A 25,715-nucleotide genomic window follows, 5' to 3' on the forward strand; every position below is an offset into this window, starting at 1 on the left:
TAATACATATATTATCAGCTGATGTTGTATTAGATCTTTGTATCGACTTCAGCTCATATAAGCATTACATGTTTTGAACTTGTATTAGCTGTCTATGTCCTACAGGCCTCATTACAGGCTCATACCAACACATTATATACAAATTAATTACAAATAAAAATAGAAAGAAACCTGTTGTACTTTTTCTCACAGAGTACTTCACTGAAATGTTTAACAAGGTCACTTCTTTGAAACCAAATTATCTAAACTGTGGCACAAAATCGCAACTTTTGTGTTTCCGGTCAAAACTGACCGGTATGGTTTATTTATTGAAAACAAACACCACAGGGAAAACTTATGACAACTATACAACAAATGACTGGTGTTACTACTGCGAAGAAGAAGGGCATTGGGCTCGTGAATGTCTGCACAGGCCATGGGGACGAGGCACAGGATATCCTCAGTTCACACCTCGAGGGCACCCTGGGCATGGAGGCGGTGGGCATGGTCCTGCCTGCCAAATGTCAGCTTCCGGTGGCCAGTTCTGGTCATCCCATGCCCAGTGACACACCCCACAGAGAGACTTGGGTGGCATCTTAACGGCAGACCCGATGCTACTCGTCTCAGTCAACAAACAGGTGCTGCCATTTCTGGTCGATACCAGCGCAAAGTGCTTCACGATGAACACCTCTCGACCAGCTGCACTGTCAGACCAAACTAGAAACAAACTCATGGGTTTCTCTGGGGAATCACAAACTCCGCCATTGACCACTGTGGGGAAGCAAAGCCTTATACATCCGTTCATTTACTCTCCAACCGTGCCTGTCAATCTCCCTTGGTCCATAATGTGTGGACCAGATGGACTCATGGTGACTCTACCAGATGGGACTGAGTTGCCCTGTTCCAGGAACCCCTCTAAACAAGGCAGTTACCTCCTCCAGCCAATGCAAGGTTCCTATGCAGACATCTATTGGGCCGTGCTGAAACCTGAAACTACTGAACACCGTGGCATTCTCTCAGCCTTCATGAGGTGGAAGCCCTGGATCGCGTCCCTCGAGCCTTACATGCCTCCCCCTGATCCTCCATATGTAACATTGTTTTACGATCGCAACCAAACAGGATGGTTCCAGGAAAGGTTCTGAGAACAATTAGAGGGAAAGGACTGGCAGATCTCCACCCGAAACATATACGTCGCTCCTGTGGGAGTGGCAGCAGCGGTGTCTCTTACACCAGAACAATTGCAGTGGTATCAGATGTCAGAGGAGGCCGTCCCGCATGTGTCTCTAGCCTTACATCCTAAACATCAGGCTAAAGAACTGGGTGGAATGGTAAAACTAGGATTATCACAGGATGATTGGGTTATCACAGACATTCGCGGAGTACTCTATACGGCTAGAGCCGACATATACCCAATACAAGTACCGGGTCAAGAGTGGGTCCGGCTGAAGGTGCACAAAAGAAAGTAGACTGAGCCCAGGTGGACGGGTCCTTTCCAGGTGATGGAGAGAACGTCACACGCAGTAAGACTCAAGGGCAAAGGTGACACCTGGTACCATTGGAGTCAGTGCAGAGCGGCAGAGGAACCCCTCAGGATGGTTGCAGAAGTGCAATGAGACCTACAAGAAACGTGCACAGAACCGGCTGGTTCTGAAGCAGACCACTCTGACAAAGAGGCAGAATAATCCTCTGGAGTGGTCCACCGGGACAAGGTAGTCTACCCTTGTACCCAGAAGACCAAGATGAGGGGGAGGTGAAACAGCGCTCCTCCTCCGACAAGTAGCATGCCAAGCTACCACCACACAGATTTGTTCTGACACCCAAATATGCTGCTAGACACCAATGGGGCAGCAGCTGTGGAGCAAGAAGAACAATTCCGAGGGGCCTTTTAGTGATCATCATGTCACAGCATGCCAGAGATTTATGGGACTTAACACATTGAGAAAATGGTGGCTCAAAACCCCCGAGCCATCTAAATGAGAAAACAAGAACAGAGAACATACTTAAAAAGGTGTTAAGGCAGGTCTTACGGCAGGTGAGGCAGAGATGCATCCTCCCACTTGTGAGAGAAAAGAAGCATCACTCATTTTTCAAGGTCAGCTATTTTTTTCTCCAGAGAGTCCCACCAGAGACACAGTTCTCAGTCTTTGCAAAGGAACTTCATTCCTTCATTCAGTAAACAGTTCTTACTAGTTGATGCGTTGCAGTGCCTGATTCCCATACTGGGAGTTGAACCCAGGAGAAAACCAGGAAGCCTAACCACTAGACCATATGGGACACATACATCACAACTAAGGCCGCTTAACAGCCAGGATTGGCTTGCTGATTGATTATGATGAATTGCTGATGAATGCTGATGAACGATTATTATCAGCATGAACAATAAAGAAAAACATGAAAAAAAAAAAGTTTCACACAGAGAGGCTGCAGCCTTGTGTGTACAAAAACTACACAGTCTAGAATTAGTCTGACTTTAGGTCCATCTTTCATGATCTCTAAATATCCTTGAAACCTGCTGATGGTGAGCTCAAAGGTTCTCTGAGGTCTTTTCCTGTTCCATCAGTAACCATCAAAGGAGATACTGATTTGTGATGTCACAAAGGTTCTAATGACATCACAGAGATCAAAGACTCCTCCCATTTTTTCTCCACCATAGCGTGCACACTGTTCATGAAGCTCAAAACACAGTCGTGGTGACACCAGATACCTTTGTAAAGCATTTTCTTCCTCCAATACAAACCACAAAAATGTTGTCACTCTTTTTGCTTTTTTATGATTACACTGTAAAGTAACACTGAAAATGAGGATTTGAAACCTTCACGGTGGGAGCGAGCAGCAAGCGGTGAACGGAACATCCAGCATATACAAAAAGCAGAGGATGGGTTCAAGCCATCACAACATTGAACTTCAGCAGCCGAAATAACTCTGTTGGGAGTGTGTTAGACTAAAGATCCAAACGGTCCCTGGTTTGAGCCTACGTTTTGCCATCTGAGGTGGTCCCTCCAGGTGACAGAGTTCTTTGCTCAGCATGAGGGAACCAGTGTTTCAGCTATTCTGCATTAAACCCCCATTAAACTTCCTTAACCCCACCCCACAAAAATTGCTGTCCTTAACTTTTGAAATCAGCAACTCTAACCCAACTAATAGTACTAAAACCACATATTATTTATAAGAAAGAAAGGAATGGCATTGCTCATCATTTCTGTCCATATTCCATCCAGGTCAACCCGAAAGAGAAGCACAAAGACTTCATCAGTGTCTCTGATTGGAGTGATCTGGGTGAGATCCGAAGAAAACATGGCTCCAGGAATTAATGCTGTTTTTGTAAATGAACACTGAAAAGGGAAAAGAGAGCAAAGAAAATATAAGTCAGATTGAGCTCAAATTCTTAACCCCCACCGCCCAAAAATTGATAGAATCTGTTGTCCTTGTGATTGACTTTTGAAATGGTCAACTCTACCCCAATAAATAGCACTTTCTGCTCTCAGAACACAAGTCTGTGCTTCAGTTTGGCAAATGTTGATGACAAATTCACGACTTTGGCTGATGTCAAAAAATAAATAAAACATTTTGTCCAAATTGCAAACAGGACAACCCCAAAGAGAAACACTCATGCAGAAAGGAATCAATAGTGTCTCTGACTGATGTGATCTGAGTTAGAAGACATTGATTCTTTACTTCTTTATTGTCTTTGTCAGTTAACACTGCCCCAACAAGCAGCACTTCCTGAATTAAAAACTCAAGTCAACACTCAGGTTGGATAATAAATTGTGACTTTCTGAAAACTTTCTCTAAACTTTTCCCCATCAGTTTGTTGATTAAATGTGTTGTCCTCCTTCAGCAGGAAGTTTCTGTGGTCTTGGTAACAGTTTGAAGAACAGAATGATCAGACAACGATCCTCTTAAATTCATGAGGACCGTTAGCATATGGTGAGAGGACTGTTAACTGCAGTGATTAGGGATTAGGGTTGTGTTGTTGCAGCTGATCTCAAGAAATCTATTTAAAATAGCAGACCATCATCATTTTTTACTGAATTTCTGAGCAGGACAATCCCAAAGAGAAGCATTTATGTAGAAAGTTAACAAGCAGCTGTGTTGTGTTAGAAACACCAAACATTTCCAGAAAAGACAGACTGTTCTGTGTATTTCCCTGAAGAGTTGCCAGACTGTGTTCACACCATGATTCCTGCCATCACAGTTCAGCTTTTGTGTCTTTCTTTTGTTATCCTTCACAAAATTTTATTTGATGGCACAGAGGCACGAACTGAAAAAGGGCGGGGGGGCTGTGACTCTAAGTGATAGTCGCCACTGGATGAATACTTGGTTTATAACAGTTTGAGATTTAAATACTTAAAGACTGGAGCCCAAATCCAGCACTTTGGACCACTCAGCCACACTACCACATACCTTTACCGGCTTCACTGTAATTATGTCACATTTTCTGACTCCTCAAAGCTGTGTCCAATGGTTTGGAGGAGATGAGGGCAGGAAAATGTCCTTGAAGCATCCTGGACACACATCCAGAGTGTTTAGATTACAATACGGTCTAATGTAAGTAGTAGAAAGTGGATGGATGTATAGGAGACTGGTGAGGCCACCGCAGTTCAGAAATGGTCCCCAATTCTTATCTGCAAGGAGCACACTTTGGGCATGGACATCGGATCAGTGTTGTTGAGCAGAACAAACCAACACCATTTTGAGGCAACATAGCTTTGAATACGGTCTGAAATGTTTTTTCACAAAGCAGTTTGTCATCAAACTTTTCAGATACTGCTGGTTAATTTCCAGCAACCACACTCTAAAACATTCTTCGCAGAGGATAGTCTCAATCCATCGACTAGACATTGTGATAAGCCCAATGAAGACATAGTGGAACAGGCAATTAAGGCAAGAGTGTTGTGGAGTTGGCCAAGTTTTCCCTCAAATGGCACATGAGCAGTCTTGACGCTCAAGTGACTTACTTTCCAAAACTAATAAGATGGTGCATGATGCTGAAGTACTTCTTCAAGACCGAAGATGTTTCCTCTTCAGCGTGGCATTGTTACGATTGTAAAGACGCCATTTTCAAATGGATGAGCTAGCTGTTAGCAGAGGATGGTTGTGGTATCCAGGTTAAGGGCCCAGAAATCTTCCACTGCACCACTCAGCTGTAAACCACCCCAGATGCGACTTGAACCCACAATTACCAGCTTAGGAGGGTAGGGCCTTATCCATTAGGCCACTCTGCTCATAACTGGCCTCATTTCCTCATAACTGGCTGTGCTGCAGTCTCTTCTGGATCCATTGGTTCAAATCCTCTGTGCTGTTCTGTGACCCAGCTTCTTTGTCTGAGGGCCCTCCTGGGAAAAATTCTTTTTGCTGACTTTGTTTTTGCTTTAAGTCACATCTGTCCTCATTCAACTGAATCCTCAATTAACTGTTCGTAGAAACTGTTGATTCAATTGGTACCTTGACATTTCCCAGTTTTTTATCTCTCATTAATTAAAAACACACAACTCATGGATAGTCTTCTAAAGGATAGACCACAGGCACCAAAATCCAGATTTGAACCGGGTACTCGCCCAACTGAGCTATTTCAGCACTGCACACAGTGGAAATGACTTCTCATTATTGCTTCCATGACCTGGACGTGGAAATAAAGGTGAGAGGCTCCAACTCACCACCTTCAAATTATGATTATCAGAGTATTTTGACATCATCAGGTGATATATCAAAGGCAGCAGCTTTTCAGACTCACACTCACACTTGTGACCGACACAGACATTGTTGCAGAGACAGACTGGTTTTAACAACCTGTGATCTTGGTGCCTCTACATGAGCTGCATCTCGTCACTCTTCATCCCAGAGTAGACTTCTTTTTGAAAACTTTTGTAATCTGATGGGCTGTTCACATTCTCTGAGCAGTCAGGATGGCTGAGCGGTCCAAGGCAATGTGTTCAGCTCGCAGTCTCCTCTGGAGGCGGGGGTTCAAATCTGTTGTTTATGAAATGTCCTGATTGGTGGTTTTTCTGTGTCTGTTATTTTATTTCTTTTATTTTCTTGGCAAAGTTCCTTTAAGGAGATGAAACAAAACATATAATGCAATTTTTTGCAACACTAAGGGCTTGTTGGGGATTTGAACCCAGGACCTAATCGCACCCTAAGCAAGAATCATACCCCTATACCAACAAGCCATTAGCTGCAAGACTTTAATGGACTTCAAAATGTTGCACACCACATTTATCATACAGTCAGACTTTTTCTGAGGGGGAGAGCTTTTAGGTCATCAAAGATCTCACACAGAGCATTGATCATATACTACAACATTTATAGTTCAGTCAGAGAACCAGATCTGCAGGACAACCACAAGAAATGACAGAAAAACCACCAATCAGGAATATTCATCAACAACAGGATTATGTTCCCTCTGTTCCTCAAAGGGACTTCACCAAGATCCTTTTATTCTAGGAGAACCTTGAATGTAAAAAATATATTGTAATGTCAACTAACATCTAAGGAGCCATGTTATTGTTACATTTTCCCAGAATAGATTTTAGATTGTGAGAAAATTCCAATTAATCACTAATCCACTACAGAGGACATCGTGCATCGCCAGCTATATTTCAACTACAATTCATACTTTTAATGTGACTGAAAATACTTCATCTGCAGTAACCCTTTTTTGATTTAAATAAATGTATTTATCTTATTTGAATTCAATTAGCTATTTTCTGTACATCATTACATTTTGTAGTGGCCAAGAGCAGAGCCATGATGCTGCATGCACCCAGAAAACAAAGTACATCTGCATGCAGTGTCTTGTGGCTTTGTGCCCCAGGTGCTTCTTTTTCACATAAGATAGTCTTCTCTTATGAAGTGTCTCTGCAAAGAGCAACGATGAGACAAGTGTGCCATCACAGTCAACAGGCTTGCCGGGGATAAATCTAGTGGAAATTAAGAAGTTTATACACTGATAGGTGCAAACACATTGAGGCGCAGTAAATGTTTTCTTCATGTTGCACACCATCACCATCTGGACATGATAGTTATAGTGTTACCCTACCCTCAGTTCAGAGGCTCTAACGGGCAGACAACTTCTAATTAACCCCACCCATGCCTTGCAGATAAGTTCGTCCTTTGGAAAATCATGAAAGTTCAAGTACAGCTGTCTATGTTTTAATGTTGAGCAGCTCTCTTTGGTGTTTCGTCGGCTCTGTACATGCTCTTATACATAATGGCACCCATGTGTTCATTTCAACAAGGCTTTCTTTCCATCTGCTTTGGTTCCGTATTACTCTCATGTGACTTGCTACCATCTTCATTATGTCCGGTCTCTCATTTGTCTTTCTTTCAAATGTGTCTTTGTTTTCTCTCAAAACATCAAGATAGTAGTAGAGTAAAGTAGAATAAAAGTAGAATAAAATTTCAGGGTTTTCATGTGATGCTCAAAATAAATGAAATAAAGACAAGACAAATGAGTGACTGAACATACAAAACAAGGTAGCAAGTCACTTGAAAGTAATATGGAATGAGGGTTCTGAATGGTGACAGTGGGGCAGCCTTTGTGTTTACATCCTTAGGATGAGTTATCTTCAGCATACAATGAAAATTTGTCCCATTATGGGCAGTAATTTTTTCATAAAGGCAACACAACACAATCTCAAAGTAATCTCAAAGTAAAGTACAATCTTAAAGTGTCTGTTCCTGTTCATTGCTGAATCAAACTCATGAAAACCATCACTTCCTGTATTACAACTTTTACCTGCAGTATCTGGAGAAGAGGAACAGTAATTTAGTGGTTGGTAATGTGTTTAGCAGAAGGAAATGCAGTGATTGACCGCTTTCCACAGGAGACAAACTTTGATAAGAGTCATGATGGTAGCAAATGTTGGTGACATAACACAATGGGCTCAATGGGATTTGAACACAGGACCACTCGCACCCTAAGGGCAAATCATACCCCTACACCAACGAGCCTTTTACGGCATGACATTTATAGCATTTCAAATGTTTTACAAGACATTTATCATGCAGTCAGACTTTTTCTGAGGGGGAGAACTTCTCAGTCATCAAAGATCTCACACTGTATCTCCCAAATTGTAGCCAAATAGCCAAAACTGGCTACAATTTTCTCCACTCTATAGAGCTTATTGGGAGCCGTCTTTACTTTTTGCAACTCGGCTTCGTAAAAAGTGCCCTCGATAGGTTCACCATCGTAGTCTTTGAGTTTATATACCGGGGGTAGTTGTATCTGAGAGGAAAAGAACTTGAGATGTATTTTCCTCGGTCACCTGCTGAGGGGTCATTTTTATACCTTCATGGTAGCTGTTATAACTTTTCACCAAATGTAAAACCTCCAGGTATCTAACCCTAACCTCTACATTAAAGCTTTCAGATCGCTGGCCGTGGCAAAATGTTTTACCTTGTTTCTTCATCAGCCTCTGGAAATTCTTGTTGAAAAATTCTTTACCAGAGTCCGTTTGTAACTTTTCGGGGGTCCGGCTCTCTTGAAAAACAGTCTCTGAGGCGCTTTTATTCTTTAAAACTCTCACGTAGGCCTTTTTGGAAAATACATCTATGCCCGTCAAGAGATAACGATAACCATCGTTGTGCTCGGCCAAAGCCTGCATATCAGAGATCGGCCTGAAATTGAACCATCGGTCGTGGCACGAACACTCAAATGGCACACCTGTGGCTCCCTGTGGTAGGAATGGGCAGCAGTTGTTGGACTAAAGAAAACTCAGCTGTTACTGAATCCGCTGAGGGTCAGGGTTGTCTCCCTTCGATAGCTCAGTTGGTAAAGTGGAGGACTGTAGAGGCTTACAGCTGGAATCCTTAGGTTGCTGGTTCAAATCCAGCTTGAAGGAGGCTGTTTTTTTTCATCGGCCTCATCCAGCACAGTGATGAGTCTGACTACAGACAGGAGGTGACCACAGTTGCATCACTTTTCATGTAGAGCAGCTGTGTTTTATACTGCAGGCAGCACTGAGTTTCTAACATTTGGATGTTGTTAAGAGGATCATTACCATCAGCTGAGAATCAAACATGTGCAGCACGCAGGAATTCTACCACTGAAGTTCAACGAGCATCAAAGGCTTTTGACCATTTCTGTGAATAATGTGGAGAAAAAACTAACCTTCCTCTGGTGTTCGGGTCGGGATTTTTTGGATTTTCTGCTCACAGGTGTGAGAGTAACTGTGTGCATTCTACTGTGGAGTTCATGAGAAAAAATGGGAGGAGTCTTTGATCTCTCCACCACAGAGTGCACACTGTCAATGAAGCTCCAAAGACAAATGTGGTCCTGCCAGATACCTTTGAGTTCTGCAGACAGAAGCAACAACAAAACTGGAACTAATTTTCACTGCACTGACTGCGCCACAGATGTTGCCCCTTACTTTAGTGTTCCTGGTCTGTTTTAACTGCTCTTAAATGAAAACTAAAGTTTTTACTTTAAACTCTTTAGCTGTTAAAACTGTCTCAGAGTGGTTAACATGAGTAACTGCAGTGAAAATAAAACTGGGCACTGAAAATGTCTTGTGGATGGTATCTGGTTTGGTTTCACCTCCACAAAACTTCAGGCTGTTCCAATGAGAGACAAGAAGACTGTGCAGTTAAGTGACTCCTCCCACTTTTTTGTCATGACCTCCACAGTAGAGTGCACTCTGTTAATGAAGCTCAAAAGACAATCATGGTCCTGCCAGATACCGTTGTATCTGCCAGTTTGTTTCTTGTCAATGAAAACCAACCCGCTAATTCAGCCATCTCCCTGTGAACAAATATTACAGTGACAGACGATACAAACCCCAGGTGGGCTGAAATGGGGACCTCTTGATCTGTGTGTGATCTTGTGTTTGTGTGTATGGGTTTTTATTTTTAGTCAGGCGGCCCCTACACTGCCTTTGCCCCTTCGATAGCTCAGTTGGTAGAGCGGAGGACTGTAGTGACTCATCATTGAAATCCTTAGGTCGCTGGTTCAAATCCGGCTCGAAGGAGAGCAGTTTTTTTCATCGGCCTCATCCAGCACAGTGATGAGTCTGCCTACAGACAGGAAGTGGACAGACTGGTCGTCTGGTGTGGTCAGAACCACCTGGAGCTAAATCTGAAGACAGTGGAGATGACAGAGGTTATTTTAATTTATTTTAAAGATGAAATAAGGGCTCGTAGGTGTAGGGCTATGATTCTTGCTTCATGTACGACAGATCCTGGTCCAAGGTTGAAATCCCAGATGAGCCCGTCAGGTCTTGTAGATTGACAAAATTACAATGACAATAAAGGCGATTGTGATTCTGAGGATGGACAAAAGGTCTAAGGCACCAGACTGAAGATCCTTCCTACACAAATGGGCCTTGAACCCTCAAATTCAGACTTCGGCAACATGGCTTGTGGAAGACTCATGGTTTCATTATTTCATAGATAAGTGTCACCTATCACTGCTGTAGAGTCTATAATGTTAACGACTAAAGGGACGAGGCTGCATCACCTGAACAGGGACTTGAACCCTGGACCCTCAGATTAAAAGTCTGATGCTCTACCAAATGAGAATTTGGTCATTAAGAACAGAACAGCGACACACAAACAAAATAATGATGAACAGCCCTTCAAGAAGGGGGACCAGAGGGTGTGTGCCAACTACAGGGTCATCATGAACCTCTGTTTTGGGTGGTGGTTGGATGTTATTGGTTTTTCTTAATCAATATCAAAGTAAATAATGGCAATAAAGGTTAAATAAATAAAGGTTAAATAAATAAAGGTTGCAGACCCCTGATCGAGGGGTATGATTCTGACTTTGGGTGCAAGAGGTTCTGTGTGTAAATCCCAGAGGAGTCCCTCATATGATGTGTCCACTGTCTGCAGTTCCACTATTCAAGTGTCAGTAAGTTAGACAACATGAATTCAGGAAGGCTTCTCTGACTTCAACAGGTTCTGTTCAATGTGCTCTAACTGCTTATAAATGTCTCACTGGATGTTGATATCTCCATATACTTCAATGCAGTCATTTCCTTTGTAAGTCCAACAATCCATGAGGGGAGAAAAATTCATGGCACCCAGAGTGAGAAGCAAACCCCAAAACTAAGGAGCACAAATGCACATTGCATTTATCATACAAGACAAAAAGACTTTTTTTGGTTATTTATGCACTCAAAAGTTTTACCTGTCGCAGGATCTCAGAAGCTAAAGCTGCCACACCATGCAGGGGATGTAGCTCAGTGATCAAGATGGATCCAGTCAAGTGCTGGTAGAGACGATGGAACAGACGATAAACTGACAACAGGACATTAAAATCAGCCACACTCAGAGACCACGTGGCCTAAAGGATGAGTAGTCTGCCTTTGCATCAGAAGGCTGTGGGTTGGAGTCCCTTTGTGGTTGGTCAGAGGTGTATTACAGGTGAAGGGAATAAACAATTTGAAATTTACTAAATATCTTTTTATCTCTCATTACAGCTTTAACTTAAGAAACAATGCCTGGTATAAAAAGCGTTCATGTAGGAGACATAAAATCTGTGTTGTGTTACACTAAGTGACTATAACTCCATAATTAAAAAACAAAGCTCAGGGATTGTCTTTAAAAGGACCCACAACAGCTGCTGAAACTTGGGATTGTAACAGGGATCTTTGAATCTTCAATTTAACGCTCTCCCAAATGAGCTATTTCAGCACAGCACACAGTGGAAATGACTTCTCATTATTGCTTCCATGACCTGGAAGTGGAACTAAAGGTGTGTCCCTATCACCGGCCTTGATAATGATAACTGAGCACCAGTGAGTTCTCTGATCCTCTTAGATGAGTCCTAACAACAGCACTCAGCCGTGTCTCTCCCCAAATGGAAAACTTGGTCCATAAAAGGAAGTAAACGTTGTTGGCAAGATTCGAACCTGCACGGGGAAACCCCAACGGATTTCTAGTCCATCGCCTTAACCACTCGGCCACAACAACCACACACAGCAATGCTCCTGTGACTCAGGATTTTCCAGCCTGGATAGTTTTCTACTCAAAGGACAGGGCACCTTCTTGTTGTGAGGAAGCACAGCTTTCAACCTTTGTGGAAGAGACACACAATTGTGAGGAGCACAAGCGTTGACTGACACAGACGTGGTTTTAGAGAAAAACTGCAAAGAAACTGGCAGCACTGATGCTTTGCTGCTTAAAGTGTCTGTCTTATAAACAGGACATCCTGCATTCAAACCCAGCAGTGCTTCACTCTCAGTGGAGTTCCTGCTCATCACTTCCTGTATTACAGCTTTTACTTGCAGTTTCTGGACAAGTTGCTGTGTTGAGCAGATGGTGATTGCCCTTTTTTAACACAAATTTTGGTAAGAGTCATGATGGTCAGGCAATGATATTGGCTACGTAACACTAAGGGCTCATCCGGGATTTGCTGAGTTAGATGTAACAAACTTAAGTTTCCAATGAGGACTCTGCTCACCATGTCTATTCAACGTGCTGCAGCTGTCACATTCATGCAGCTTGTGGAGAAACACATCTGGTTTGTGATATTTCTTCATATGATAGTGAGGTAAAATGTGTTCAGTGGGATGTGTGTGTATCCAGCAGGACTGACAGCTTCATGTGGGATTCTCACAGAGATGATTCAAACCTGATCACAGTGATCAGTATGGATATACAGTATGTTTGCTGTCAGTGGAGGAAACTCTCAGACAGGACTAATAGTCATGTTTGGGATGTTCCTGGATTTGAGTTGAATGAGTGTAAATTCTCTCTGATTTTAACACACGTTCACACATCCACCTCTATTCAGACATGGAGTTTACATATTGTTTGGAATTCTAATGTGAATGTCACAGACAGCATTTTTTGTCAACACTTGTTCTTATTATTAATGTTAAGACCCAAAAAGCAGCATATTTGATTGATTGTTGTACCAACCTGAAGATGATCAGTGTTTATAGCTCATAACCTGATCACAGATCAATAATCAGCCATTGGAAGACGCTCTGAAACTTTCTTCTGCAGTCAGAACTGATCCACCTTCAGACTGGACATCTTCTGACTGTAGAACTGGAGCTTTTTATACATCTCACTGCAGCACAATAAAGTCCTCTGTGAGTATTGTGTGTCCCACAGTGTACATGACATCTGAGCAGCAATACCTCCACCTGCTGGAGATTTATTGTTACTACAACTGTAAAATAAATATCAGAACATGTTGATTGTTGAGTGACTGCTTTTCACAGGAGACAAACTTTGGTAGGAGTCATGATGGTCAGCCACTTATATTGCAATATTTTCAGATCCTCTGTACATCTTTGTAGTGCTTTTGTGGTGCTGTGGCTTAGTTGTTTGCATGTGTTCTTCAACAACATTCAATAGACATGATGAGCAGAGTCCTTCTTGGAAACTTCACTTAGTTGCATCTAACTCAGCTACATTAGGCAGGTTTCTGAGGAGCTCAGACATCTGGGAGAGACTCGGAGTAGAACAGCTGCTCCTTTCTGATGCTCCACTGACTGAGCTACAGATGATTCAGTAACAGCTGAGTTTTCTTTAGTCCAACAACTGCTGTCCATTCCTACCACAGGGAGCCACAGTCTGTGGCACACAAGTCTGTGCTTCAGCGAGGGAAATGTTGAGGACAAATTTGTGAATTTAACTGATCACAATGAATCAATTTTGTCGAATTTCAAACCAGGACAACCCCAAAGAGAAGCACTTATGGACAAGAATTCATCAGTGTCTCTGATTGGAGTGATCCGAGTTAGATCTGAAGAAAACATGGCTCCAAGACTTATTGTTGTTTTTGTGAATTAACTCCCACAGCTGCCTGTGGGAGTGTTTACTTTCTTAACTCCCACCACCACAAAATTGATAGAACCTGCTGTCCTTGTGATTGACTTTTGAAATCACCAACATTACCCCAACTAATAGCACTTACTGCTCTCAGAATACAAGTTGGTACTTCAGTTCGGGAAATATTGATGACTCATTCAGCTGATCTGAAGAAAACTGTTGGGTTTTTTTTAAATTCCATCCAGGACAACCCCAAAGAGAAGCACTGATACAAAAGGCATCAGTGTTTCTAATTGAAACGATCAGTATAACCCAGAGGTCGATGGATCGAAACCATCCTCTGCTAATGGTGTTTTAGCAACAGCTAGCTGTTCATTATCCAAAGTTTGTCGTACCATAGGTGCTTCAACAAGATACCAACTTTCTTCCAAAAGCTCAAGGTGAGGTGAACTCACAACCTCGGCATCACTCCGCAGGTTACTGTCATATAAGTACCACGCGCACCACACTTTTAGTTCCTCTTTCGGGGGAGAACTGCAACACTGCAACAGTGTTTCTGCAAACAAGGCGAGAGAGGAAGCCTGACAAAAAAATTTTGATCATGTAAACTGATATAGACGATATAATGTATCATTAAATAACTTTAATTCCCTCCCTAACATTGTCTCCCAATGAAGAATACATGGAAATCACTTAGATTAGGCAGAAAGCATCCATCCGAATCGAACGCGAGAGAGTGTGACGTATGCGTTGGGAGAGCAACCAAGAACAACCATGGAAGCATTTAAAAAGCTCAGTCCCCACTTTGGAAACTCAAAGTGACAGTAGTGAGACGGTAGCTGTTAGATTTATATCACATATCACAGAATGCACAGCTTGGACAACTGGCAGTGGTGGGATTCGAACCCACGCCTCCGAAGAGACTGGAGCCTAAATCCAGCGCCTAAATACAGCTAGTGAGGACAGGCAGCATTATCAATGTCCTCATCTCATCCAGAAGGTTTCATCAGACAGATAAGTGATTTAGCTGTCACAGGAGCGCAGAAGCAGTCTGGTTAGCTAAAGCTACCACACCATGCAGGGAATGTAGCTCAGTGGGCGAGCGTACCGCACAGAAAGGCAACAAACGGGCTCGTCCGGGATTTGAACCCGGGACCTCTCGCACCCTAAGCGAGAATCATACCCCTAGACCAACGAGCCATGTGGACTGTGGAGTTCATGACAAAAAAGTGGGAGGAGTCTTTCATCCCTTTGATGTCAGTAGAACCTTTGTGACATCACAGAATCAGCATCTCCTTTGATGGTTACTGATGGAACATTTGTGGCGTTTTTTTTTTTTTTTTTTTTTTCATTATTTACACACAGCACATTCATGTGACAGTTAATGTGACAGTTTATTATATGCTAAAGAAACTTTGGTAAGAGTCATGATGGTCAGCCACATATGTTGGGGGTATTTTCAGATCCAAAATACATCCCTGTACATCAGAGTGGTGCTGCTACGGAGTGTTGCATCAGTGGCCACCATCACTTCAAGGAACCCAAATGGGAAAGATCCTTATTGACAGTATTGTTGCGCTTTGCTACATCTGAACTAAAGATACAAATAAAATAATCTAAATTGGCTTTTATTTTGAAATGCTTGTATGGTGCGACTGCTCTTGTTTTTTCTGCAGCTCAAAGCATCAAGGAGTTGAAACGCAGCATAATGATAAAAATCAACAACCCACCATCGATATCTTGTGATGGTGTGAAGAACATGTGAGCAGGAGAGCAGCTGCTTAAGTTTGTGATGTGTTCAGGAAACAGTCAAAGCTCCATACACAACAACAGTCCTGCTTCTGTTTACCAAAAGCCTCCAAAGTCCACTCAGGGACCTGCTGTGTTTAGTTCACTTGTTGCTGAATCTCCAACAAAGAGCTAAAGTCTTGTGGAGAATGTGGGCATCGATCCCACTACCTCTCACATGCTAAGCGAGCGCTCTACCATTTGAGCTAATTCCCCAGCGATCGGCACATGTTCTCTAAATGAACCCAAAGTGGTACGGTGATGATATACTGATCTTTATTTGCACAGTGTGATTATATATAGTGAAAGTATCTCCAGGAGTAAAATGATTAAATCACGACCTCAATCTCAATTGACAATCTCTGTATTATATCAGAGGCCCTTTGCGGTACATATACTTATCTTTATTAGCATTTGTATCTGTACACACACGCACACAATCACACACACCACGTTTTCCAGCCCTCATGGTTCTTGGGGAATCCATACATGTGGAAACCCTTCTCGGACTGATTGGAGCATCCAAACGCTGCACTCCTACATTAAAACAAACCACTTTATCTCAACAACCTTAAAATAGGTACTGCTGGGATTTAAACCCAGGATTTCCTGTTTACTAGACAGACGCTTTGACCAACTAAGCCACAGCACCACGCTGATGTACATGTATATACAGAAGATCTGCTGCACAGGAAGTACAGGAAGTAGGAGCCTCTTTCTCAGAGCACACACAGAAAAAATAAGATTTTCTATTCCAACAATATACGTGATGTCCTCGCGTATGAATGAATGTTTCACTGATGCAGATTTTTACAGAACAACATCAACAACTCATAACTCCACAATGAGACTGTGTGACGTCACTGGAGATCAAAGGCATTTCCTGTCTTTCATTGATCTCCAACGCGACACTCTTTCATGTTCGCTTCAAATGGATGAGCTCAAGCGCACAAAGTCGCACAGAAATGTCCCTGGACTGATCATTGTAACTTTGTGTTATTGTTGTGTCTGATAAGTTAAGGACCATAAACTTTCTATGAAAGTGGATGAGTAGGTTAAAAAGTACTGAGACTGTCTCTCTCTCTCTCTCTGTTGTCCCTGCTATTCTTCATATTTGATCATAAAATCTTGAAGGTCATAATGACAACAAGCCCTCTTCTTGCTTACAGAAGACTCAACTATTTTAACACACATGGGGATCAACTGAGAGAGACTCATTCATTCAGAGACACACCTCACTATAAATCCTAGAGATGCTGGGGATTGAACCCGGGGCCTCATACATGCCTCATCTAACCTCGTACTTCTGACAGAAGCTGCTTTTCTTTCCTCTGATGCCAAAAACCAGGGGCCTTTACATCTTCAGTCTAACGCTCTCCCATGTTAGCACAGCGGAATCAGCTCAATGGGCAGGCTGCTGACTTAGTATGTATTAGTATCAATAAGTCTTGTCTTGTAAACAGGACATCCTGCATTCAAACCCCAGCAGTGCTTTGCTCTCAGTGGAGTTCCTGCATTCCAGCTTTTGCTTGCAGTTTCTGGACAAGACAAAGTGGTTGTTGCTGTGTTGAGCAGATGGAAATGTGGTGACTGCTTTTCACAGGAGACAAACTTTGGGAAGATATTGGCAATATAACACTAAGGGCTCGTCCAGGATTTGAACCCAGGAACTCTCACACCAGAAGCGAGAATCACAGCTTAGTCAGCATTGGTGGTTCAGTGGTAGAATTCTCACCTCCCATGCGAGAGGCCTCGGTTCAATTCCCGGCCAATGCAATGGTCACTGCTCTCCATGAAAAGCAGCAGTCAGCACTGCCTGGATACAACAGTGGTCAGGGCTGTATGTTTATACTGAAACACTGACAGCTCTCCTCCTTCTCACTCTTTTACTTACTCTGGGTTCCAGGCCTCGTTGGTGCAGCAGGCAGCGTGCCAGTCTCATAATCTGAAGGTGGTGAGATGGAGCCTCTCACTTTTAGTTCCACTTCCAGGCCATGGAAGCAATAATGAGAAGTCATTTCCACTGTGTGCTGTACAAGACAGAGAAACAACAAGATAAAGGTTTCTGCATCGCTGTTCAGTCACATCAACAGCAGGCTGCCATCCACAGTTCATCACTTTTATTTTCATTCCTTGTTCAAATCTTTATTTTTATCATTTAATATGTTTTGCTGTGTTTGAACTCCTTAGAGCTACAGAAAGAACAGGAGCTGTCGCACCACACAAGCATTTCAAAATAAAAGCCGATTTAGATTATTTTATTTGTATCATTAGCTCAGACCGCTCGGCTACACCACCACATACATTGGATAGTGAACAGCTAGCTGTTGCTAAAAAGCCATTAGCAGAGGATGGTTTAGATCCATCGACCTCTGGGTCATGGGCCCAGCACGCTTCCACTGCGCCACTCTGCTCATAGGACAACCGCTAAGAGAAGCACTTGTACAAAAGGAAGTCGTCTGTGTTTCATAATTGAAATGGTCAGTATTGTATTCTAAGAAGATGTTGTTGTCTTTGTCAGTCAGCACTGCCCCAACAAGTACCACTTACTGAATTCAACAGTCAAGTTAGTGCTCAAGTTAAGGTAACATTTGTGACTTTCAAATTACTTCCTCAACCCTCACCCGACATCACTGATAATACCTGCTGTCCTGGTGATTGAAGGACTGACATTCCTCATCTTTTTTGTCCAAATTCCAACCAGGACAACCCCAAAGAGCACTTATGCACAAAGACTTCATCAGTGTCTCTGATTGGAGTGATCCGAGTTAGGTCTGAAGAAAACATGGCTCCAAGACTTATTGTTGTTTCTGTAAATTAGCACTGAAAGTGGAAAAAGAGCAAAGAGCATCTCCTTTTCCTGTTCCATCAGTAACCATCAAAGGAGATGCTGATTCTGTGATGTCACAAAGGTTCTAACGACATCAAAGAGATCAAAGACTCCTCCCACTTTTTTGTCATGACCACCACAGTAGAGTGCACTCTGTTAAAGAAGCTCAAAAGGCAATCATGGTCCTGCCAGATACCTTTGAGTTCTGCAGACAGAAGCAACAACAAGACTGGAACTATTTGGACTGAACCTGGTTTGTCTGTATTACTTCCAAGGTAGGTTTGGTGGTCTACCAGGTCCAATTCTCTCCAGATGTCCCCAAACACACGCTTCTCTAAACGAACCCAAAGTGGTACCGTGATGCATATGCTGATCTTTATTTGCACGTGCGCAGTGTGATTATATATATTTTTATTTTGGCAGGTGACCAATTGTCTGCTAGTTTGTTCTCACGTCTTTGGCAGCTGTGAAAGTATCTCCAGGAGTAAAATTATTAAATCAATACCTTGTTTTAATTGACAATTTCTATATTATATCAGAGGCCCTTTGTGATGCATATACTTATCTTTATTTGCATTTGTATCTGTATACACACACACACACACAAACACATACACCTCCTTTGCCAGCCCTCATGGTTCTTGGGGAACATGTGGAAACCCTTCTCGGACTGATTGGAGCATCCAAATGCTGCACAGCCAACCATGGTATGATACTGATCTACAAAATGTTAGTTGTAACCAATTAACCATTACACAACTGAACATCATCTTTTTTTATTTATTTTTTTTATTTTGGTCTTTTAAAAGTGTGGGCGGTCAAAAGCTGACCAAAACAACTTTGTCTAGACAGGATGTCTATGTTTAGTTCACTTGTTGTGAACTTGTGGGATCTTCATCCTCTTTGGCATGATGTTTGTGTTTGTCAGTGTGTTTCGCTGTAGTTCTCCTGTGCATGTACTGTGATGTGACTCTGTCTGCCAGCTGGTATTTACATGGAATTATGGGGAGCCAATGACATCACAGTCACTTCAAAGGCAACTGAATCATTTCAAAGGCGATGGAATCTTGTCCCAGTAATGTCTTATAGAGCAGAAGACAGAGTTTTGTTTTTTTAATTATGTATTATATTATCTTCTATCCACGTTCATTATTCTAATTGACCACTAGCGTGCAGTTACAGTCTATTGGTGGAACACATCATGGATTCTAGGTCTCCCACATGTTTGTCACCTCGTCATGTTTGTTGAAGATGTGGTCTGAGCACGGCCTGGTCTTGAGACTGAGCAGTGGTTCTGCCTTGAGTGGCCTTTTGTTTTGGTGAACATCTACCACTGAGCTACAGCCGAACACGCTGACTGATTGCGCCACAGAGAAATGCAGAACTTTTCCTGTTGCAGCCTGCTATTCCAGCTAGAATTATCCTAAATATCTGCCTTTAAGGCCATCGTGAATGATTTCTAAATATCTTTGAAACCTGTTGATGGTGAACTCAGAGGTTGTTAAAGGAGCCTTTTTAAAGGGGCAAGCATGCCAGTACAGGGGAATTAGCTCAAATGGTAGCGCGCTCGCTTAGCATGTGAGAGGTAGTGGGATCGATGCCCACATTCTCCACAAGACTTTAGCTTACCTGAGCACTGACTTGGCTGTTGAATTCACTAAGTGCTCCTTGTTGAGGCAGTGCTGACTGACAAAGGCAACAGCAGGTTTGGTGGGAGCCATAACTGCCACCACAAAGTGAAAGTCGCAATTAATTACGCAACCTCAACGTTTACTTGAGTTTTGAATTTAATAGTGTTATTTCTTGGTGCTGTGTTAACTACCAAACACAACAAGTCATGGAATTGATGTCTTCTTAGACGTTAGATGACTTCAATTACAGAATCTATTGATTTACTCCAATCAGAGACACTGATTAATTCTTTGTCTTTCGTTCTGGTATTTCTATGCATATATTGTAAATACATATATATATATATATATATTATAATATAATGTATATTATTATATTATAATATATATTAAATAATGGCAGAGAGAGAGATGACCTGGCAGTGGTGGGATTTGAACCCACGCCAAGAGACTGGAGCCTGAATACAGCACACCTGTGTCACCCACCAAAGCTGTGTCCAAAGGTTTGAAGGAGTGAATGGCAAAAAGATGTCTTTGAAGCCATTTGGACACACAAGCAGTCAGCGTGCAGCATTCAACCTCACAATATTTCATGGTGTGGTTGAAAGAGGAGGCAGAATATTGGAAATGTAGGTCAAAACAAGCAGGTCATAAAAAGTCATTTGGCAAGAGTTATGGGGTACTTCGGGTGAGGTTAGGGTTAGGTCTACCCACGTTCATTATTCTAATTGACCACTAGCGTGCAGTTACAGTCTATTGGTGTAACACATCATGGATTCTAGGTCTCCCACATGTTTGTCACCTCGTCATGTTTGCTGAAGATGTGGTCTGAGCACGGCCTGGTCTGAGCAGTGGTTCTGCCTTGAGTGGCCTTTTGTTTTGGTGAACGTCTACCACTGAGCTACAGCCGAACACGCTGACTGATTGCGCCACAGAGAAATGCAGAACTTTTCCTGTTGCAGCCTGCTATTCTAGCTAGAATTTTCCTAAATATCTGCCTTTAAGGCCATCGTGAATGATTTCTAAATATCTTTGAAACCTGTTGATGGTGAACTCAGAGGTTGTTAAAGGAGCCTTTTTAAAGCGGCAAGCTAAGCTTGCATGTTAGCATGCCAGTACAGGGGAATTAGCCTGTGAGAAAGCTCAAAGCTGTGTCCAAACGTTTGGAGGAATGAATGGCAGAAAGATGTCTTTGAAGCCATTTGGACACACAACCAGTCAGCGTGCAGCATTCAACTTCACAATATTTCATGGTGTGGTTGAAAGAGGAGGCAGAATATTGGAAATGTAGGTCAAAACAAGCAGGTCATAAAAAGTCATTTGGCAAGAGTTATGGGGTACTTCGGATGAGGTCAACTCTGACTGAGAGTGAAGCTCTGCTGGGGTTTGAATGCAGAATGTCCTGTTTACAAGACAGACACTTTAAGCAGCTCAGCATCAGTACTGCCAGTTTGTGTCTGTATCGTAGAGGAAGAAAACACAAAGGTCTGTCACAAAGGTTCTAATGACATCAAAGAGATCAAAGACTCCTCCCACTTTTTTCTCATGACCTCCACAGTAGAGTGCACACTGTTAATGAAGCTCCAAAGACAATCATGGTCCTGCCAGATAACTTTGAGTTCTGCAGACAGAAGAAAGAACCAAACTGGGCCAGGAGCCACATGTTTGTTGGATCAGGAATCCTGAAATGTCTCTCTTTTGTGCAGTCAGGATGTCCAAGCAATCTCAGACTGTCCCTGTTTTACCAGCAGCTCTACAAGTGAATTGGTCTTTTTCTTTGTCCTCAGTAAAATAAACTGCATTTAAAAGCTTCACAATATGAACAAGCTTCCAATGACAACCGTCCCAAGTAAAGTCTCCATATTGTTCAACTTTTGCTCCTACATTAAAACAAACCACTTTACCATCAACCTCAGCTGCAGTATACATATTACACTTCCATTACCAGATCCTCTGTATATACATCTGCTTCAGAGTGGTGCTGTGGCTTAGCTGGTCAAAGCGCCTTTGTAATTTCAACCCACCCACCCCCATGTGAAAACATGCAGTGTTTGGCAGGGGGCACACACAGCCCATCACTGCAGTTCAGCAGGTCTGACTGAAAACATACTGTAAAGTATGAACCACAGCACTGCTGGGGTTTGAATGTGTAGGGTGCGAGAGGTCAACACTTGTGCTCCTCACAGTTGTGTGTCACTTGTGTGTCTGAAGAGCTGCTGCCTTTGATACATCGCCTGATGATGTCACAATACTCACAGAATGAAACTCCTCCTTTGAAGCTGCTTTGAAGAATTTCCAAAATCACATGTGATTCAGATGTAAACACAAAGGCTGCCTCACTGTCACCATTCAGAACAGCTGAGAAGCTGATTGATACAAATACATGCTAAGCCAGCAGCCTGCCCTTTAAGATAACTTAGTATGTGCTAACTAATTCAGGTGTTCTTAACCCCCACACCCTAAAAACTGATAAAACTTGTCATTGACTTCTCAAATCACCAACACTAGCCCAACAAATAGCACTTACTGCTCTCAGAACACAAGTCTGTGCTTCAGTTCGGGAAATGTTGACGAAAAATTCACTCACTCAGCTGATCTGAAGAAATCTATCAAAACTGGTTTTAATACCATCCAGGACAACCACAAAGAGAAGCACTTGTACAAAAGGAAGTCGTCTGTGTTTCATAATTGAAATGGTCAGTATTGTATTCTAAGAAGATGTTGTTGTCTTTGTCAGTCAGCACTGCCCCAACAAGTAGCACTTACTGAATTCAACAGTCAAGTTAGTGCTCAAGTTAAGGTAACATTTGTGACTTTCAAACTACTTTCTTATCCCCCACCACCCATATCACTGATAATATCTGCTGTCCTGGTGATTGAAGAAAGGAAGGAATGGCATTCCTCTGCAGATTCCACAGAGATGGGATTCGAGTTTATATGCTGCAGCTCAGCTAGCTATGAGCAGAGTGGCGCAGCGGAAGCGTGCTGGGCCCATAACCCAGAGGTCGATGGATCGAAACCATCCTCTGCTAATGGTGTTTTAGCAACAGCTAGCTGTTCATTATCCAAACTTTGTTATATGTGAAGATGACATCGTTACAATCGTAACTGAAAGGCATCAAAGGCATTTCCTGTCTTTCATTGATCTCCAACGCTACACAGATGCATATGTCACACTCTTGTTCACGTTTGCTTCAAATGGTTGAGTGCATGCGCACAAAGACACACAGAAATGTCCCTGGACTGATCACTGTAACTTTGTGTTATTGTTGTATCTGATAAGTTAAGGACCAGAAACTTTCTATAAAAGTGTATTAGCAGGTTAAAAAGTACTGAGACTTCCACCTGCAGTCTATCTAATGACCACCAGGGGGCGGCTCCACTCTGTGACACAATTATCAATGTGATCAGCTGTTTACTGAAAGGCTGTGAAGCCCACCAGAGACCTGCTGTGTTTAGTTCACTTGTTGCTGTGTGTAGTTGGAACAGCAGGCTGCAACATCATGTCTCTGTGGGGCGATTGGTCAGCGCTTTTGGCTGTTAACTGAAAGGATGATGGTTTGAGCTCACCCAGGGACGTGCTTTGTCTTATCCACTGGAATTATAGTGGACACGTGGAACCCCAAGATTTGATCTGGAGAAGGTATATGACCGGGTTCACAGGGATGTTCTGGAGTATGGAGCCATCCCATCACTATATGACAATAAGCTTCCCTTTCCCCGAGACAACTACAGGGTGTAACAGATGTACAGCTGTGGTGAGGACGGGTTACAGGTCTGGAGGACTTTGGCACCATCGGCCTGAGATATGCAGGATTTCAGGATTTCTGGAAGGAAAACAAACGTGAAAAACACAAAGTTCAATTGTAGACACACAGTTAAACTGCAATGGCCGGGAATCAAACCCAGGTCAACTGCTTGGAAGGCAGCTATGCTCACCACTATACCACCATTGCATATGAAGGGGGAAAATCACAGCCCTTTTGTATGACTCAGAGTTTATTGAGCCTCCTACCTGGGACAGCTGTTTGTCCTTTTCTAATTAGCCTAAAAGCTGCCAAACATGCCAGTTAGCTCAGCTGGTTAGAGCATGGTGCTAATAATGCCAAGGTCATGGGTTGTTTTGTTGGCTTATTTTTACAAATCAACCAGCTAACAGCATTGGCTTTAAGTTTTCATGGAACTCCTGCAGAAGAAGTTACATGAGTTTATCTCAACAACCTTAAAGCAGGCACTGCTGGGATTTGAACCCAGGATCTCCTGTTTACTAGACAGGCGCTTTGACCAACTAAGCCACAGCACCACGCTGATGCACAGCAATGTACAGAGGATCTTAAAATATTTCAACATAAGTAGCCTGGGTTCAATTCCCAGTCAGAGAAAATGGCTTTATTTCATTTAAAATACAGGTCATTGTCAAAACGCCCTAATATGATGCTGTCATCCACGTACACTACAATGTGTTAAATACAGCATGCTAGCATGGTCGCATCTCCCATATGGTCTAGTGGTCAGAATTCCTGGTTTTCACCCAGGCGGCCAGGGTTTGAGTCCTGGTATTACAACAATGGACCTACCACTAGCAGGCCCCACGTTGGGTGAGAAGCACTTTCTTGGAAGCCCAACAATGAGTTGGAGAATCTTCAATTCACAGTTGAAACATTTATTAAGGTCACCGGTAAAGTAAGGCAGCACTGGGTTTGAAGTGACAGAGCTCCCCCAGGATCTCTGCCAGAAAGAGCCCTGATATCTGGAAAAGTTTCACATTTATCTTCTTGAGCTGGGTCTGCCCCGAACAGAGGTTGGACTTTCACACAACCAAATGTAACTGTCAGTCAGATGTACAAAGATGTCATTTACAAACAGTTTGTACTAACAGTTAGTTGAGGAATCAGTTGAATGAAGACAGATGTGACTTAAAGATCTTTCCCAGAAGGCCCTCAGACAAAGAAGCTGGGTAACATAACAGACTGTCAGGAGTGGTATTTCAACCCTCAATTCCAGAGGAGACTGTCACCTGAACACAGCACCTTCTACAGCTGCTATCAAAAGGCTTGTTGGGGAAATCCATCCACGGTTTTAATGTAGGACTATTCATCTACCTGTGTCTACCTGAGCTTCATTAACAGTGTGCACTCGATGGTAATTGAGGGATCAGAGTGTTGGAGAGCAGAACTCTTTCCTGTGCTTCAGATACACTGTTTGGTTCTGAGCTGATCATTAATAATCAATGAATGACCAATAAGCCTCTCAGCTGCTCTGAATGGTGACAGTGGGGCAGCCTTTGTGTTTACATCTGAATCACATGTGATTTTGGAAATTCTTCAAAGCAGCTTCAAAGGAACGCTTTCCAGCTGCTCCAGGTGAGGCTTGAACTCACAACCTCAGCATCACTCTGCAGGTTACTGTCATCTAAGAACTGCGCACTGGCCAATTGTGTCACGCTTCTGCTAACACACATCACAGGAACACATCCAGCAGTAGAAGGTTCAGGTTTGAACCAGCTCGAGGGATCTACTTTCCTGTAGCTTACTTCCTATCCAGCAGGACTGACAGCTTCATGTGGGATTCTCACAGAGATGATTCAAACCTGATCACAGTGATCAGTATGGATATACAGTATGTTTGCTGTCAGTGGAGGAAACTCTCAGACAGGACTAATAGTCATGTTTGGGATGTTCCTGGATTTGAGTTGAATGAGTGTAAATTCTCTCTGATTTTAACACACGTTAACGTCATGGACCAACATGGATCGTTGGTCA

General features: G+C 42.7%; 1 protein-coding gene and 9 non-coding genes across 10 annotated transcripts in view; 3 read left to right on the plus strand and 7 right to left on the minus strand.

The window, feature by feature from the left end:
* The window catches only part of LOC115038391 (NACHT, LRR and PYD domains-containing protein 12-like), a gene marked incomplete at its 5' end in the record, with an annotated part of 488,710 nt that overhangs the window by 126,002 nt on the left and 336,993 nt on the right, over positions 1–25,715 (minus strand). The window lies entirely within an intron of this gene.
* On the plus strand, positions 8,735–8,822 carry trnay-gua (transfer RNA tyrosine (anticodon GUA)). The gene is given in 2 exon segments: positions 8,735–8,771; positions 8,787–8,822. It is a non-coding gene; the product is annotated as a tRNA-Tyr (tRNA).
* trnay-gua (transfer RNA tyrosine (anticodon GUA)) lies at positions 9,860–9,947 on the plus strand. The gene is given in 2 exon segments: positions 9,860–9,896; positions 9,912–9,947. It is a non-coding gene; the product is annotated as a tRNA-Tyr (tRNA).
* trnas-aga (transfer RNA serine (anticodon AGA)) lies at positions 11,811–11,892 on the minus strand. Its single transcript has one exon. It is a non-coding gene; the product is annotated as a tRNA-Ser (tRNA).
* trnap-agg (transfer RNA proline (anticodon AGG)) lies at positions 14,833–14,904 on the minus strand. The gene has a single exon. It is a non-coding gene; the product is annotated as a tRNA-Pro (tRNA).
* trnaa-agc (transfer RNA alanine (anticodon AGC)) lies at positions 15,636–15,708 on the minus strand. The gene has a single exon. It is a non-coding gene; the product is annotated as a tRNA-Ala (tRNA).
* Positions 16,071–16,144, minus strand: trnat-agu (transfer RNA threonine (anticodon AGU)). The gene has a single exon. It is a non-coding gene; the product is annotated as a tRNA-Thr (tRNA).
* On the plus strand, positions 17,198–17,268 carry trnag-ccc (transfer RNA glycine (anticodon CCC)). Its single transcript has one exon. It is a non-coding gene; the product is annotated as a tRNA-Gly (tRNA).
* trnag-ucc (transfer RNA glycine (anticodon UCC)) lies at positions 23,838–23,909 on the minus strand. The gene has a single exon. It is a non-coding gene; the product is annotated as a tRNA-Gly (tRNA).
* trnat-agu (transfer RNA threonine (anticodon AGU)) lies at positions 24,183–24,256 on the minus strand. The gene has a single exon. It is a non-coding gene; the product is annotated as a tRNA-Thr (tRNA).

Source organism: Echeneis naucrates, unplaced genomic scaffold (assembly GCF_900963305.1).
Source record: "Echeneis naucrates unplaced genomic scaffold, fEcheNa1.1, whole genome shotgun sequence".
Lineage (NCBI taxonomy): Eukaryota > Metazoa > Chordata > Actinopteri > Carangiformes > Echeneidae > Echeneis > Echeneis naucrates.